We start from the raw sequence: 18,675 nt of genomic DNA on the forward strand, positions 1-18,675 counted from the left end.
ATATATATATATATATATACACATATATATATGTATCTATGTATACAAACATATATATATATATATATATATATATATATATATATGAACACGCACTTCCATACACAAGATCTCTGTTTTTTGCGTTCGTATTGGGGTGTCAGAAAATAAGAACACCTGACGTTTTGTGTCTCTAATCTTCATTGCACTCTTATGAACCCAACAGCATGGAAATCGTTTTTTATTTTTTGTTGCTTTTGGTTTTGGTTTTTTTCCCGTCAGTTGGGAATCGGAAAACATGCAAGTAGGATATGTGAAAGAAGGAGGGTGGGGTATGTAAAAATTGTGATATTAATATTTAAATACCTTAAGTATTATCTCTGCGTGAATTCCTGTTATCGGGTTTGGATCTAAACGTCGTAATCATGTTGAGAAGAGGGTCAGATAGGCAATATAGTAGGCACAATAAACACAGCCATATCATTATGGTTTATATTCCAGTAACATTAAAAAAAAAGAAGGAAAGAAAGGAAGGAAAAGTAATCATTACATTTCCTTATACATGGCCAATGGCAATAACAATAATAACAACAACAACAACAGCGATAATGATAAGTTTGATTACAATGGAAAATGTTAAACGGCAATAAAAATGCCACCGAGAACAATTCGTAAGAACAAATAGCAGTATTTTCAAATGTGTATAAAACCGATAAGAATCACAACAGCGGCAGCAACAGTAATATCATCATCATCATCATCATCATCATCGTCATCATCATCATCATCATCATCATCATGGTCATCATCATCGTCATCAGCTGCAATTGCAAAATCTGCAGAAGAACAACATTAGAAAGGCTAAGGTCGAAAACATCAGCGGCAGTACAAGCAAATATTTCTTCTATAATCCTATCACCGTAAACTGGGTCTTTGAATTCGTCCGTACTCTATTGCTATCAATATTTCTAAGTGACCCTCATTTAAGTGCACTTAGTACTCATTCGATGCAAACAATTATTATTGATAGATCAAATTGTTTCTGATCGATTTATGATTAATGATTAATGATTAATGACATACCAGTCATTATCGTTCTACGTTTCTTTCCGGTAGAGCAAACGTCATTGTCAATAAACCAACACGTCCTAAGCCTTTTTAAAAAATATGATTGGAGGGAGATTTAGCTATTATTTCCCGTAGATCAAACAACCAGTTTTATTTTTCTTCAAAAATGTGAACGTAAATGTTGCGAGAGGAATCAAAACGTCTCAACGAAACTGTAAAAGCTGTAATAGAAACAGAAGACCCAAAATTTTTGGGGAGGGGGCCAGTCGGTTAGATCGACCCTAGTACGCAACTGGTACTTAATTTATTGACCCCGAAAGAATAAAAGGCAAAATTGACCTCGACGGAATTTGAACTCAGAACATAAAGACAGACGAAATATCGCTAAGCATTTCGCCCGGTGTGCTAACGTTTCTGCCAACACGCCGTCTTGATTTGCCGCAATATTGTAGTTGAAAAATTGAAAGAAATGAAGATGTGATGTGGAGAGGTCGATGTGGGAGAGACGGAAGAGGGAAACTTGATCGAAGTAGTATGGGAACTGTACGAGGGGAGATGTGAGAGATGCTCGTTGTTTATAGTAAGATTGAAGTTAGTTGAATGGGTGGGTTGTGGGGGGGACAGGTGGTGAATGCGAGATCGACAGAAAAATAAGTTAGAAAGTAAAGAGAGAGAGAGAGAGAGAGAGAGAGAGATGAGCAAAAGTTGTTAAAAATGATTAATTAATTGAACACCCAAAGTAGGAGGTAAGATGAAAGAAAATGAAAATACAAAGGAAATCAATGAGGTGTGCCCAGAACTAAAGAATTCGATTCTGACAAAAAGGAAAATGGAAAAAAGTGAGTCGAGAATCATAAAGAGAGGTGAGATCTAAAACGGCAGAAATGTGAAGGGAAAGAGGTGAGGAAGTGAAGGAGTTTGTGATGAGAGGGAATTGGAGGAAGAATGATAAGTTAATGGAAATAAAATCCTAAACAAGGACAAGAATTGCATGTAAGACATGTATGCAGTGTAGAATTATATGTGCATTGTATACACAAACTGCACACAACATGTGATCCCAGGAAGGCGTATTCATACATAGACAGACAGACAGACAGACAGACAGACATATGTATGTACAGTATAGAACAAAATGCAGAGCAGCATTTCGCCCGCCTTTACGTTATATTTCGGGATTCGATAAAATAAGTACCAGTTGAATATTGGGGTCGTTAAAACAAGCATCAGTCAAGCACTGGAGTCGGTGAAATCGACGAGCCCCCATATCTCCACAGATTTCAGCCTACTCTTTCATTTGTTTCAGTCATTTCACTGCGGCCATGCTGGAGCACCGCTTTTAATCGAACAAATCGACCCCAGGACTTATTCTTTGTAAGCTTAGTACTTATTCTATCGGTCAGTTTTTGCCGAACCGCTTTTTGGGGTCGATAAATTATGTACCAGTTACGCATTGGGGTTGATATAATCGACTGGGCCCTCTTCCCCAAAAGAAACTTTCAAGGCCTTGTGCCTAGAATAGAAATAATAATTATTATGAAGTGAAGAACATTTTTATTATTGTCGAAGTGGCAAAACAGTCTTCGAACGAGTTTCAGTTACTTCCCTTGAACTTGTAAGTGTTAATCTGGGCGAGTCTGGCAAAGCTACCCCATCTCCCCCAGACAATGTATAGCCTTGTGCTTATGTTAGAAATCATTATTGTTGAAATAAAGAAAACATTATCACCGGTGTATATGTTAAGGCAATTCCAACATCGATTGTGTATTTTCTTGTTTTAAAGTTTTATTATCAATAATTCACATATGTCTTCCTGCTTTCACCGTCAGATCATTTCAATCCGTGACAAAACTAACAAAAGTATCGAGTATTTTCAAAAATAAAATATATTTCGCATAAAATTTCAGAATAATTTCTCCTTTATTTGTTATTTATTTCTTGTTTCCCAACTTTACATTTCTGACAGTTTGATATTAACTCGCGCAACAATACATTTAGCTGTTCAGTTTTTCTCTCTCTCTCCCCCCACTTTCCTCTTCCTCCTCTCCTTCTCTCTCTCCTCCTCCTCCTCCCCCTCTTCCCTACACCATTGTCTCCTTGTTATGTTTTTCTATTTTACTCTGATTCACTAAATGTACTATTACAAGCGAAGTGTTAGCAGAATATGCTTGCCTGCATCTTAATTTCATCGTTACAACCAACGACCCTTATGATCCTTCAACTATTGTCTTATGTCCGTCTCTCACAAAGTCGAACAGATGCCACCTGCAGGTGATGGCTGCTCAACACACAACAATAGATTGTCACTAAGCCATGGACGTGGTAATAGCGGTGTGGCTTGAATTCATTAATATTTTACTAGCTTTCAGAATACTTATGTACGGCGTCCTGCACTGAACACAAGTACACACTTTATACACAGTTACCTTCTCTTCTATATAACTAAAGGGGGTGTGGCTGTGCTCACCGTTTCCGTTCTGTGTTTTTTGGCCAACCTGAACGGCAGTGATTGTGTGTAGAGCAGAGTGTTGATGGTGTGATAGAAGGAAACAATGGGAAAATCTTGAAGGTGAATCAGTTAAAAATTGTTTCTAGTCCAGCAAAAATACATTACCAAAATGGCTTAGAACACGGCTCATTGGATTTTCATGTTTGATTTATTTTCTACCACATATTTCGGTTGCATTATCTCTAGATTAACCAAATGCGGTTGAGGTCAAATCAGTTCAGTCCTTAGATACTTTTCTTTGTGCTAAGACAAAAGTTTACACCTAATTCATTGGCGCTTTGACTAAAACGAGTTTTTTTATTCACCTCAGTCACAATTGCTGGCAAAAAATATCTCTTCATTTAAAATACTGTTGGCATTGTTAGCATAAAAACAGAAATTTTACAACTAAAACACGAAGACATAGCAAAGGAGCAACAATAGCTGTATCATTAGTTATATAAAATACTTATTATGGTTTTGTTATATTTCTTCAGCCCAATATTAAGTTAGATCAAAGATACTCCAGTCATGACACACCGTCCTTTTTCAAAATATGTAGGACCATATTATCTAAAGTGTCTCTTTTTTCTCTCATTTAAAGCAGCGAATGATTTGACTGGAATTTACTTGGTATTTTCAGCAGATCTGGACCACGTGTAACAACTGGCTTGAGAATTTGAAGAGACAGATATATTAAATTGGTTTATTAGCGTTTGCTTGTTTAGGGTTGTCATGGAATTAAATGATAATCACCTCCATCCATTGTACATTCTAATCTATCAAAAAAAATGCATGCAGCTGCGCGGTCAAAAAGATTTGGTCTGAGTCCGAGAAACGCTGTGGTATTGAACCAAAAACCGTGTGGTTGGAAAGGAAGCATCTTACCACACGGCCACGCTTATTATTATAAAATTCATATACTTATTTTGTCGTGGTAACTTTAGATGATTTTTCAAATAATCGTGGTACCCACACCTATATTTTACAGACAAATCCTACCTCTCTAAATGATTATATATAATCCAAAGAGGATTTTCAAATAATCGCAGTACATTAACCTAAATTTTATAGACAATTAAAAAGAAAAAAATATTTGGAACATAATCTGTTCATATAAAAATGTATAAAATGACGCTCTTTCGAAATGTTGAATATCCTTTTTATTTAAAAAATTGTTAAATCTCATTGAAAGACTCCTTGTTTGTGGAACCAAAAAATATTTTCATGGTACCCTGGGAGTTCTGGTATCCCACTTTGAGAAACATTGGTCTCGACCACAGCTAATTTAACCTCCTCCGCTGCTTACATAGTCGTGAGCTGGACCTTGTAATGAACCTTATTTACAACCAAGTGAAGTGGGCCATTTGAGAGTTAAGCATTCTATGCTTGCTACACACACACACACACACACACACACACACACACACACACACACACACACACACACACACACACACACACACACACACACACACATATATATATATATATGAAAGGAACAAAAACGCAGTAGAGTACAATAAAACATTCGGACAGATAGACAATACAAGGCGGACAAGAGAAACAACAATTAGGACAGGCAAAAAAAGACGGGTCATTAGTGGCCTTCTTTCCTCAGTCAAGTCCCAGAAGTCACGACAATTTCGGGCGTATATATATATATATGGAAGAATGAACTACCTTGTGACAGTAAGGTAGAAGGCCTTATGCCTCGAACAACATTCACATTTGTGCTATTGGTTAGCACGAACCACCGAGTCACCAGCTGCAACAGTCTGTCCTAATAACAGATGACAGTTTATTGTTGAATAAAGTAACAAAATTCTGAAATAATTCTGGTGATAAAATATTATTAATAGGAACAAGAGAGTAACGCTGATACAACTATTTGTTTACATAGGTAAAGAAAAAAGAAAAATAAAGAACTGACTTGAGAGACGTGAAAGAGAAAAGATTTGCTAACTTTATATTCAGGTCAACAGATGGCGCCAGTACTTTGGAAGTCATTTTACATTTCAAAGAAAATTGAAATCGATTTAAGGAAACATAACTATTTCTAGAGATACTTTGTGAATAAATGTGGTCATATATTGAAGTAAAGCAAATATCGACTCCTACTTCTTATTTAATCAAATATACAAGTACTAATTAACAGAGGTTGTAAATTTAATAATTTATGGATTCAATTTTAGTTCCATATTTATAAGAGTTTTCCTGAAATTTCCAGATTTAGAACTTTCAAAAAAAAAAAAAAACTCGATTTTTCTGTTTCTCTTCAATTCGTTTCTGTTCTTTGAACCCATCACTCCCTGCCTTTCAGATCCAAATAACTAATATAATATATTTGCGAGGGACATTATTTGGCTCCTATATTGCATCATATACTATTAAAATTATATCTAAGTTAGTAAACATTTTGCCTGAATAAGTTATCTTGCTTAGATACTATGGTTGATTCCGAAGATTCGGTAAATGAAACATACAGAAAAATTACCTAAAAAGGCGAGCAGGTGGGTCTATAGGTTTAATTATTCAATCTTTTCTGCTCTAAGCACAAGGCCCGAAATTTTGGGGGAGGGGGCCAGCCGATTAGATCGAACCAGTACACAACTGGTACTAAATTTATCGACCCCGAAAGGATGAAAGGATGAAAGGCAAAATCGACCTCGGCGGCATTTGAACTCAGAACGTAAAGATAGACGAAATACCGCTAAGCATTTCGCCCGGCGTGCTAACGATTCTGCCAGCTCGCCGCCTTGATTTCTTTGATACAAGATGGATAGTTGCACACCAGCTAACTTATGCAACAACTAATCAAAGCATGAACACAAATTGAAAGACAAGACTGGCCAAGAACGTGTGGTAGTTTGGTAAGAAGCATAGTCGGAGTTTCTTGTTAAAGGTCGACGTAATCAGCCAGGGCAAAAAGCGAGACACTAAACTACGATATTTTGCTTGAATTTTTTTGTAACTAGTTTGATTGGTTATATGTGATTGGAAAATGTGTTTAAATTGAACAATGGCAGTCACTCGTAAATATCTTAACCTTTTTATCCTGTCATGCAAAGAGAACAACAGCTGTTAATATAACTCACAAGAATTGTTATTTAGCAAGGAATTGGCAAAGAACTTGAAATATTCAATGTTATTTACTTATGTTTTCTTACTAAATTTACCATGGACTTTTCTTTTGCATTGAACTCTTGTAATTTTTACTTTATGTCTTTGAGTGCGAATATGTCTAACAATGTCGGATGCAATTACGTTTATTACACCGTACTTTTTAAAATCGTATTTTTAGTTCATAGAATAAAATTTGCTCTAAAAAAATAATCTCCCGTAGACATTGGACAAAATAATAATAGAAGCAGAAATTTCGAACATAGAGCGTATGAGAATAACGTTAAGGACTGAAGGAATCGAAAACGAGCACCATTGGCGAATGTTTGCATAATCTATTACACAAGAATTACTATAGGATTCTAAGAGTTCACCTGTAATGGAATGTACCAGGATAACCAATTATCTGTTTTATGAAGGCGATTATTATCAGAAATCTCTACTCAACACGTTATGAATCATTTAACGATTAATATTACTTTTGTCATTTTCCCGCTTTGCACTGCAGATATCTCTGACCATGTCTTCGATTATTTATGCTTCTCCGCAGCTTGCTGGAGTAGTAAGTGGTTATATACAAACAAACAAATTCAGTATTTGTCATTTCATGCTTCTCATACGTTGTGCTATTCCCCCACCCCCGTTTTGTGTCCCCACATGTAATGTATTGTCCCCTCTGTGTTCGCCCGTTGGTGAGTAATAAAAAGATTAGGAAGTTGGTGTTGCCTTGGTGGAAGTTTGAGCTCTCTGAGTGCTCTTGTTATTATTATTTTTTTTGTTATAAGCTACTGGCAAGAAATATCGTTTTTAATGGAGTGTGAAGACCATTCTCTTTATGCTGTAAGTTTAAATGCCACCCATGTTGAAAGTTGTTCCTAATCCTCCATGGTTCAGTTAGAAAGGTACCAGTAGTATATTGGAGTCGATCTATTCAACTGCATTCTTTGCTGTGTAGAAAAAAAAAGAGAAATTTACCATTAATATAGGCGAAAGTCTCCTTCGAGAGGGGTCAGTGTATGAAGATAGATCTATAGATGCGAAACTGAAATGGCATGAAAACCGCAGTTATTGTTCCCATTCTTTCAAAATGAAGATACCAATTAGCTAATGAAGGAGTTTCAAACGATCACTCAGTTTAAAAACAAATGAACTATTCTTGGTATCCCATTCTTCCGTCTTTACCATTGTAGGATATATCAGATGACATCACTCTAGATCTGCTTCAATAGCCAGGCTAGCAATGATGAGAGTGTCTTAGAGCATAAAAAATGTTCTATGAAGGTTGGCCGATTTCGAAATAACAATCAAAATTTCAGAAAAATAACTAAGACATCTATACTGTATTCGTGTCACCCAATAAGGACTTCATTGTGTCTTTCGACAAGACAATGCTTCTCGGCTAAAGTTCCAAGTTTGTTTAAGAATTCATTTTTAAAATCATAACGAAATACAAGTGTAGAAAAAAAAATTCTGATAACATGCTGATCTTCAAACGTATGTTTGTTTGGAGAGATGAGATGAATGTAGATAATATTGCCATTGATGGAGTGCAGATTTCGAAGCCTGTCATAATCGACATGGATTTCAAAGTAAAATACAAGCGAAGTGAGTATATATTTATATTCCATGTTTTAAAGAAAAGGCATTAGTGATGAGCATATTACAGTTAGATCATAACAAAACGGCAGCAGTTCAAATAGGCAGAAGTTATGTTAAAACCTGCAAAATTCTTTTGAATATAAAGTGAACACTAAATTTTATGTTCTAATAATGATTTTCTTTCATTTTTTTTCTTTTGACGTTTGCCAAATGTTCAACGATAATCGTCGATGTTTATAATGTCGGCCTAACTTGAATGATTTTTGTGAAATTTTTCATAGATTTGAAGCATTAGTGGCTGTCTCGATTTTAAAGAGGCGTTTTTATTTATTACTTAATGCACAACTTTTTCAATTATATTTTATTATTGTTGTCCATTTTGTTCTTATTGGGAGAAAAATTCACTCTTACTGCAATTTTCGATGTAGTTTCATTTAATTTTATTGACGCATCAGTGAAATTTCTGCAACTTAATATTTTAACACTGTTTTAAGCATTCCCCCCACCTTCCAACCATTAAATTATTCCTTTTCCTCTTTTATTCAACAGTATACTGCTGTGTATACGTGTTAATTTGTTGAACTTTTGATGGTTTTTTACGTTAAGCAATAATCTCATCTCAAGTGCATTATTAAATTCAACAACGCATCATCATTCGACTGGTTATAGGTTGCGCTCGTGGCGATATTTAAAACTATCTATTTTACACTTGCCTTTTATACATTAAAACTTAAATTACGATCAATTTGTTGGGGAAAAGGAGCTTATGAAATATAGGTAATTAAATGCCAGCTTTACGATGAAACCTTACCAGATCACTTTCAGCCATAATTTTCAGATTTTTCGTTGGTCGGCTGAAAGGTTTCAAATGAAATTTTAGTCATCTTCTTTTTCTATCTATCTATCTATCTATCTATCTATCTATCTATCTATCTATCTATCTATCTATCTATCTATCTATCCTCACCTCTTTATATGTCAATCTAGTTTGAGTATTATGTATGAACAAATATGACCGGTGGTTCCTTTCGCCTCTCTATTGATTGACACTATACTCTGATGATTTACATCCAAAGAATTGTGAGTAATTTAATTACAAAAATCCTACAAGGAAATAATTTTATTAGAAAAAAAAAATTAGCATATTGTTTAAGCCTATCATGTCTGCAACTTTCGTTCTATATACATTTATACACTCACATACGCGCACAATAGTCATTTTTGATGTCTGTACATCATAAAAAGTAACCAAGAGACGTTGAAGCATGCCTCGCGTTGCGCTGAGGTTTCTGTCTCATCTCCCGACCCATGCTCACACACAGCGTTGCCTTGACACGTGACTTGATCTTCGAGAAGAAGCTAACGATAACTCAACATTATTTATTGGTGTATTTTTCTCTTTTTGTCTGTTTTGGTATTGGAGAACTGGACCGGGCAAATTTTGCATTTTACTTCAGATGCATGCACCCAACTATGTATGTATAAAACAGCAGACTCGTTGAGTCATTAAAGACTCGATGTATTTATTTCGAGTCTGAGTTTCTCTCGGAGGATTCAGCAGGATTTTAGCAAAGCGTTTTCACCAAGAGTCCTCACTATGTTTCACGGCTGGTACCAGACATTCAGCCTTAAATGCTTCCCCAACTCTGCGACGCATGAAAGTTGCACCAGATGTACTGAAATCCTGTCTCCAAGTTAAACAGTTAATCGACAGAATAAATTTTCGTTCGTTTTATTGTTATATTAACCTTGGCTGAATGTTGTTAGCTTTCCTTTTCAAGTCCATTCGATAGCGCTAGGGATAAAGTCAAAAGTAGAATGGTCCTATTAGCATTTTTATGATAAGTTAAGTTATTCCCCGCTGGAGCCAAACCCGACTGGAGGAGGTAGCAAAACACTCATCATTTTTATTAGTAAGTCTCTATTTTCAGCGGCGGTCCGTTCTACCCCTAAGAATTAATTTACATTCTGGACTGAGAGTTAAATTCTTGATTTTCCGCACGGTATTAAGAGATACGAAACGACGAATCTCCCCTGGCTATTTTTGAATGCGATTTGATACTCTGTCTCCCATAACATAAGGTATTAGCATATAAGTTACGGTGGTGAGCTGGCAGAATCGTTTGTATTCCAGTCAAACTGCTAATTGGGATTTTACGTTCTGAGTTCAAATCTCTCCGAGGTCAACTTTACCGTTTTTTTGTGTGTGGTGGTGGGGGAATCCATCAAATAAGTGCCAGTAATTGATTTGACCTCTTCCAAAATTGCTGGCCTTGTTCCAAAATTTGAACCCAATATTAGTATTTTAGTTACTAATATAAAAATATTCCCGTTTGTGAATTACAAAAAAAAATAAAAGGGCAGCAAATTTGACCCGTTGCATGACATTACTGTGATGGAAGAAAATAATTCATATTAAAAAAAAACAGTTGAAATATATTTAAGCAATGTTCCACTAGAAAATACTTTTTTTTCTTTGCACGAGAACAATTTTTGTTGGTGGTGGATTATGTAAATGTCTTAATTTCATTCTACTGCACAAGTTTCATGTAATCTCGACATATTGGTTTTAAATTTTGGCTCGAGGCCAGCAATTTCGGCGATGGGGAGCGGATTAAATTCATTCAAATTCCACCGAGGTTGACATTGCCTTTCATCCTTTCGGGATGTACCAGTTGCGTACTGGGTCGATCCAATCGATTGCCCACCCTCTCCCAAAATTTCGGGCCTTGTGTCTAGAGTAGAAAAGAATATTGGAACTTGCAAAGTATTAATGAGATAGATACTAGTTCTTTAAATCCTCCCCCCACCACCACTACCAAAAAAAGAAAAACACCCGCCATTAGGACGTCTCTGTCAGTTGCGATGATGAAATGGCGAAATCTTTCACAGACTAAACTAGTTAATGAAAGTGTTTGTGTTTGGAACTTTACAGGTTTCCACTCCACGTTTAAAATAATGGTATGCCCAGGGCTGCGAATATAAAGTGATCGGATATAATCGATTGACTCGACTTTAATGTTTCATCGGAATTAATCAAATTATCGATTTTTGATCGGTGCAAAGCAAAGTCTAACTGGGTTCGAACACGGCACCCAATGAAATATAACTAAATACTGTGAATCCAGCATTCGCACTATTCCAATCATTCATCTACCGCTTCGTCTCTTGAGAATATTTAGCAAAAGAAAAAAAAAAAGAGAGCCTGTGCTGTAGAGTGGGAAGCGAGAGTAAAAAAAAAACAGGAAAGTACTGAGAGGTGGAGAAAGAAGGAAAGAGACTTGCAATGCAATAAGATAATAAGAGATATTTATTCAAATGAGAAGACCATGCTATTGTTATTCACAATGATGTTTTCGTTAACGAGAATTGCACGTGATACTCACAATGTCCACGCGAGTTGTTTCTCTTAGTCGTCAACTGAAAATATGGCGCTGGTGTCGTGCGCCAATGACTGTATGTCTCCCATTCGTTGACTAGACACTGAAAGCCACAACTTACTCCAAGTCATAGACTGAACAGCAACATTTAAAACAAGAACAACAACGTTGTAAACAAGCAAAATAATAACAGCAATAATGAAACAAAATCTACAACATAAGAAAACTAATAAAGATAAAAGGTGGGAAAGAGTGAGATAGAGTGAAGACATAACATAGATCGTTTGTTACTTTATGTTTTGTTTTGTTTTTATTTGTGATGGTGTTATTGTTTTCCTTTATCTTACTATGATTTGCATAAATCTGCCATAAAAACGACTTAAGAAATTAATTTATCTTTTGCTTGCAAGCAGTTTCAGCGTCACTCAAGTTGTCATCATCACTCAGGAATGATAGCGGTTGGTTTGTAATGGTGGGTGAACAGACGATTCTTTTATAGGATGGTAGGGAATGTTCAGCAACAACGTACTTACTACACACACACACACACACACACACACACACACACACACACACACGCACACACACACACGCATGCGCACACGTAAATACACTTTCCTCTTATCGGCTGCTAATTTTTTATTCACTAAAACACTAGTAAATAAACTATTCCACTCATGAGACGGGAGTACTAGCTGATTGGTAGACTTTCAGAGTAGCTCTCACTACCTCATGGAGAAGGGAAAATGGCTAAGGAAATTGATGATTGCTTAATAGCTTATTCAGTAACCCTTCAGAAAAAAATAATTAGCTGCCGATAACAGGCAGCTATCTATCTATCTATCTATCTATCTATCTATCTATCTATCTATCTATCTATCTATCTATCTATCTATCTATCTATTTATTTATCTATCTATCTATCTATCTATCTATCTATCTATCTATCTATCTCTCTCTCTATCTATTTATCTATCTATCTATCTATCTACACACACACACGTATATATACTCACAGACGCGCAATACACACACACACACACAAACACACCCACATACCGTCACATATATGACGCGTAATTTTGTATTTTTTCCCGATAAAAGAAACCAGAGCACACAGCACGTCTTGTAGAGTAAATAATTTGATTAGAATATAGATGATTCACATATTGATTGTAATATCTTAGACATATACATAATAACATAATAGATGTACAACTCATTAGAAGCATGCGATTCGAATGAGGGCTGAATCGTTAAACACTCACCATTCTCCACTTGCATGCTTGGCAGTTTTTCATAGTCTGGTGCATGATATAATATCAGTAGAAGGAATAACACATTACACGTTTGTACATACATGCATATACAGGCACACATGAACGGACTTGCATACACACACACACACACACACACACACACACACATGCATATGCATATATAAAAAACACATAAAACATGCATACATATCAGGTCATCCCATAAGTTCTGTCCGTTTTTACCTTTTTTTAAATTGAATGAAATTTAATAGTATTTTAGAATGTCTAATGGAATTTAAAATTATTTTTATGCATTTGTGTTCATTTAACCTAATTAAATATTATTTTACAGAATAATAGAATTAAAATTTGTTTGATTGAAACCCTTTCTAACATGAAAGTATCCAAAGAGCATTTAAGGCACATAATGCTTTATGAGTACAAAAAAGGAAACTCTGCAGCCGAATCGACTCGAAACATACACTCAGTTTATGGGGGAAAATGCTTGAACGAAAGAACGTGCAGGAGATGGTTTGCAAAATTCAGAAGTGGAGATTTCAGCCTTGAAGATAAAGATCGAACAGGACGTCTTGAGTTTGATGATAAGCTCCTTGAGGCATTACTTGAAGAAAATCCTGCATTATCAGTTGAAGAATTGGCAATAAAGCTTAGTTCAAACCATACAACTGTTCATCGTCATCTTCAACAGCTTGGAAAGGCTCCTAAACTTGGAAAATGGGTGCCTCATGAATTGTCCGAAAGCAACCGCTAATCTTGAGTTGACATCTGTTCTTCTATCCATTCTCGCGAACTCATTTCACCCTTTTTGGATAGACTTGTGACTGGTGACGAAAAATGGATCTTCTATCGAAATGTTAAATGTCGTAAACAGTGACTTGGTAAAAGGGGAAAAGCTCAACCACAACTGAGAAGGGAACTTCCTGGAAAAAAGGTTCTTCTCTCTATCTGGTTGGATTGCAAAGGAGTAATTCACTTTGAATTCTTACCACCCAATGCAACAATCAATACTCAAGTCTACTGTCAGCAATTAGAGCGTTTGAACCAAGCTTTGAAGAAAAAAAGACCCGCTTTAGTGAATCGAAAAGGAGTGATGTTTCATCAGAACAATGCGCGACTCCACACTGCAAAGATCACATCACAGAAGATCGAAGAACTTGGTTGGGGAAAAATTCCTCATCCCCCTGATTCTTCCGACCATTCTCCTTCAAATTAGACTAGGCTGTCCCGTTCTGCCTCAGTTTTTGGGAATAGCTTCAGGTTGTCCATGAATAACAAGTAATTCAGTTTTCCCTAACCTCTTCCCAGATCATATCACAACTTTGTTTTCTGTAGTATTTCACTCGAGGGAATCATTCCCAGAACGAATATCAGTGGGGACACACTCTTCCCTTGGAAAATTCCCCTCTTGATTTTCATTTCTCCTTGTACTTGCTTCTTTGCTGTCAATTCCGTTCTCCAGCATTTCATGCTATTTCGTATAAGGCTTCTCATATTCTCTACTACTCCATACATTTCCATTGTTCTTATTATCCAGGAGTGTGATATCATAACGTATATCTTCTTCTTCTTCTTCTTCTTCTTCTTCTTCTTCTTCTTCTTCTTATTATTATTATTATTATTATTATTATTATTATTATTAGTAGTAGTAGTAGTAGTAGTTGTAGTAATACCAATAGTAGTAGTAATACAGCGAGTTGGCAGTATCCTTAGCACGCCAGGCTAAATATTTAGCGGCATTTCGTCCGCCCCCGCGTTCTTAGTTCCGATTCTGTGAGACCGACTTTTATCGGGGTCGATAAAATACGTACCAGTTGAGCACTAGGGGTCGATGTAATCGGCTATCCTCTTTCCCCAAATTGCTGGCCTTATGCCAGAATGTGGAATTATTACTATTATTATTATTATTATTGTTATTATTATTATTATTGTTATTATTATTATTATTATTATTACAGTTCTAGTTCTGTATGATTAAATTTAGTTGTTCGTTTAGGAAAAATATTTTCAACATTATTTAACTGTCATTCATTGTTTTACGATTAAACATTTTCTGGTAGACGGGATTTAAGAGGAAGTGTGCGTCGATGAGAACTTAAAAAATCATTGACCTATTGATAGTAGAGTGGGGTAAGTCAATCAAAGTTGTGGTTTCACTTGTTATTTGTGATTCCTTGTTTGCGATTGAATCATATTATCTAAGCCGCTATTCTTTGACAATCCATAGGTCTGAGATTATCTATTAGTTAACAATTTGACGAGAGAGAAAGGCTGGACGTCCTCCTCAGCTCTCTTACATTATAAGTCCGCTGCAAGACAAGAATTGCACTCTTTGGAACTAAAAGCAAATACTAAGCCAATCGTCATGGTTGTAGGAATATCAGGTGCATTAGCAGCAAGGAAATATTTACATATCCGTAATTTCCTCACTTGCTTGTGCATATGGGGTATGTATAATTATTGTCGGGTGCAGCCACGGTTGCCTGAGCATCTGATCTGCCGCATCAAACATTGCTGATGCTTTTCAAAAAGTGTCTAAGAAGAGGAGTTTGGGGGTATGTTCGAAAACTAGGAGTGAAAAAATTATGCTCACACACACGTACGCACACACACACGCACGCACACACACACGCACAGAAACGCACGCACGCGCACACACAAACGCCCTCTTTCTTTCTTTCTTTCTTTCTCTCTCTTTCTCTCTACTGAAAAGAATAGAGTAATAAATAAACATTAATGTGTATGTGAATGTGTGAGTATCTCTGTATGCGCGTAAGATATGAATATGCATATATGTGAATACATAATATTTATAGATGTATATGTGCATCTATATATACTTACATATGCATAAACATGCATGTATATACATACAAATGCATTATATATACATATATATATATGAATGCATATATACATGCTCACATGCACATATACATACATATATAATTATATACACAATAGATACAGACGCACACATACGCAAGTATGTATGTATATAGACATAAATTCTTAAGCGCACATCTCTGTCTGGTGTAGATAGAAACTCAATAGATTAAGTTTATAAATAAACTAAATGTTTAAATGTTTCTTCGACTTCGTTTATGACGTCATAAGGGACTTAACTAAAGGAAGTACTTTTATTGTTTCTTTTTTTTATTCGTATCAAGTTTCCGGCAACAAAAACTCTATGCAGTCACCAGGAGGTAAGAAATGTTCAAATATGGAAACTTCGTTTCTTATTAGTCATTCTTTATTTTTCAATCATTTCTTTCTAAATGGATTTTTCCTTTTTGTAATGTTTATATGATTTTCAAGGAACTAAATACTTTATGAAGAAGATTAGGTTTCTAACCTTTTAGAAGATGAAATTTAGGAATTGTCTGACTTCATACATAAACATTCTCGGCTAAATAATATTTTTAACCGAAAAAGTGAGAAAGAAAAGGAGAGGATCCGCATTCCTGTTATAGCTTGTCTTTCTCTGTCGCTATCACTCCCTCACACACACACACACACACACACACACACACACACACACACACACACACACACACACACACACACACACACACACACACACACTCTCTCTCTCTCTCTCTCTCTCTTTTTCCCACCTCTTCCCATCTCTCATTTGTAGCAAACATTACATGCATTACGTTTATCCGAAGACTTCCATTTTCAGTAGATTATGAAAACATTTTCTATAGTGTATGATAGCAAAAGGTACTTCTTATGAATGCTGTTTAACTTAACCCCACAAATTCTACCCCGAATGAACTATACGCATCCAGCAAATAACCACCTTTCAAAAATAGTGATAAAAGCATCTAAGCATCTTAATTCAGCCATATTTTGAAGCTTCCGGAGTTGTAGTGGTTTAACAGTCTCTCTTAATGTCTGACTGTCGTACATTAATCCCAAACTGGATCATCTGGCATTCACCTTCCATGAAAATGTACCAGTAATATTCTTCGAACATATCGCTTAAGTATATTTATTATCTTACATGATCCAATCCAACGAAATCCCAACGTTTTGCTTGTTAATTTAAAACGAAACTCACTGCCTTTGATTTTCAGTAGATTATGAAAACATTTTCTATAGTGTATGATAGCAAAAGATAGTCCGGGTCTCCACAACTAATCACCCGAATGGTCAATTTAAAATATCGATTAAATAAGTATTCGATGTTTCAGTCAGATAAAATCTTCTGTATTTGGTGTATCTTCTTCAGAGAAATTATTCTATATATCAAATTATCCTCTTACTTTAGATAAGGCTGTGCATGTTGGCGGTTTTCTCTTATCGATAAGGCTTAGTAAGACTTTAGGTCACTGCAACTGATGTTGTAGTGGCTTATTATTGAGAATCAGACGTAAGTATAAACAGCGAATGTATGTATGTATTGCGTATGTGTGTGTACATATTTGCATGTTTGTGTGTGTGCGTGCGTGTGAGTGTGTGCAAACGAGGTTAAAAGATCAAGTACATTGACCGAAATACATGTGTGAGATCAGTTCAACACAGTATGACATATTTCTATATTTCTATAAGAGGATTAACTACCAATACACGGAAGTGATCGTAGGCAACACGGAGCAGGAGGTAAGGTTCCACAAGTTGAAATTTTGCCGCTAGAGTGTGCTAAATGAAGGGCCATTATCACAGTGTTCAAGTATTTCAGTGGGTTCTCTAATTCTATTGGTACCCACTCACATCATGTCACATCGCTAGTTAATACCGTTATGGTATTTTCGGACAACTGCTTATGAGGTGGGTGAGATCTTCAGTGTGAACTCCACAAAGTCTGCATCGGTTGTCACATTTTACAGCTTTTCCTGCATCTCTATCCCTTTTGGGCATCAGGTACTTGGTTGATATTTGCTGTTCCTGGATTGCAAACTCATACCCTTCAAAGTGAGAGGTAGTAATCCGGCTATTGGTCCATGGTAGACTACTTTGATGATTGATGTTACTATCATCTCGGAGTTTTCTACTAACATATCCAAGCATAGTCTTCTGCTCATATACGCTCATCCTTTCATCTGATGATACATTGCGGTAGCGTCGTGCGACTTTTTGGGCATGTATTCTAGGTTATCAAAGAGTGTTGCTCAAGGAGCTGCCTTCGAAGTCTTATGATGTTATCAGCTTCATGTATGCACACTTAGTCCAGGGATGCACTTCGACGCTTGATGATTAAAAGATGTTGCCGAAGGGATATGATGTGACAGTCAAAGGCATTTTGGATCGATGTTAAGCTTCTGCCGCTTTGTTTTCCTTTTAGGTAGAGGCGGTCTAAGTCACTGTTTATGTGGAAATTATGTGTACTTGTTAGTACTTTTCGGATTTTCGCATCAATGGCTCGAATCTTATCAAGCGTATAATCAAGCAGCCCAAATGTTGGTATGTGTACTGGCACTGCAAGCACATTCTGGGCCACTGTTTTATCGAATGCAGTGAGTTTTGAGGTCCAACATTCCTTATTCGACTGTATGCATGTATGTATGCATATATGTAAATACATATGTATGTATTATACATGTATGTATATGTATGTGTGTGCAATGCTGGCGACCTGGCCGAGATTGGTGAAGCCAAGGCATGTGTCGTAGCGGCGCTCTACGTCCCGTTTCTCATCGCTTTCAGCCACACCCAGTTAGAGGTTTTCTTAGTAGCCCCTACGTTGTTCTTGAGGTTTCTTCTGCTAATTCCTTTTAAGAATGGGTTATATATATATATATATATATATATATAT

General features: G+C 36.1%; 1 protein-coding gene across 11 annotated transcripts in view; it reads left to right on the plus strand.

Moving 5' to 3' along the window:
• Positions 1-18,675, plus strand: part of LOC106880080 (uncharacterized) — an 83,847-nt gene that overhangs the window by 45,259 nt on the left and 19,913 nt on the right. For 6 of the 11 annotated variants that reach the window (XR_008264790.1, XR_008264788.1, XM_014929897.2 and 3 more), the window contains one exon: positions 16,085-16,120. The exons of the other annotated variants lie outside the window; for them this stretch is intronic. The gene's annotated coding sequence lies outside the window, so the exon portion shown is untranslated. The remainder of the gene's footprint in view (positions 1-16,084; positions 16,121-18,675) is intronic. 11 annotated transcript variants of the gene reach the window in all.

This window comes from Octopus bimaculoides, chromosome 8 (assembly GCF_001194135.2).
Source record: "Octopus bimaculoides isolate UCB-OBI-ISO-001 chromosome 8, ASM119413v2, whole genome shotgun sequence".
Lineage (NCBI taxonomy): Eukaryota > Metazoa > Mollusca > Cephalopoda > Octopoda > Octopodidae > Octopus > Octopus bimaculoides.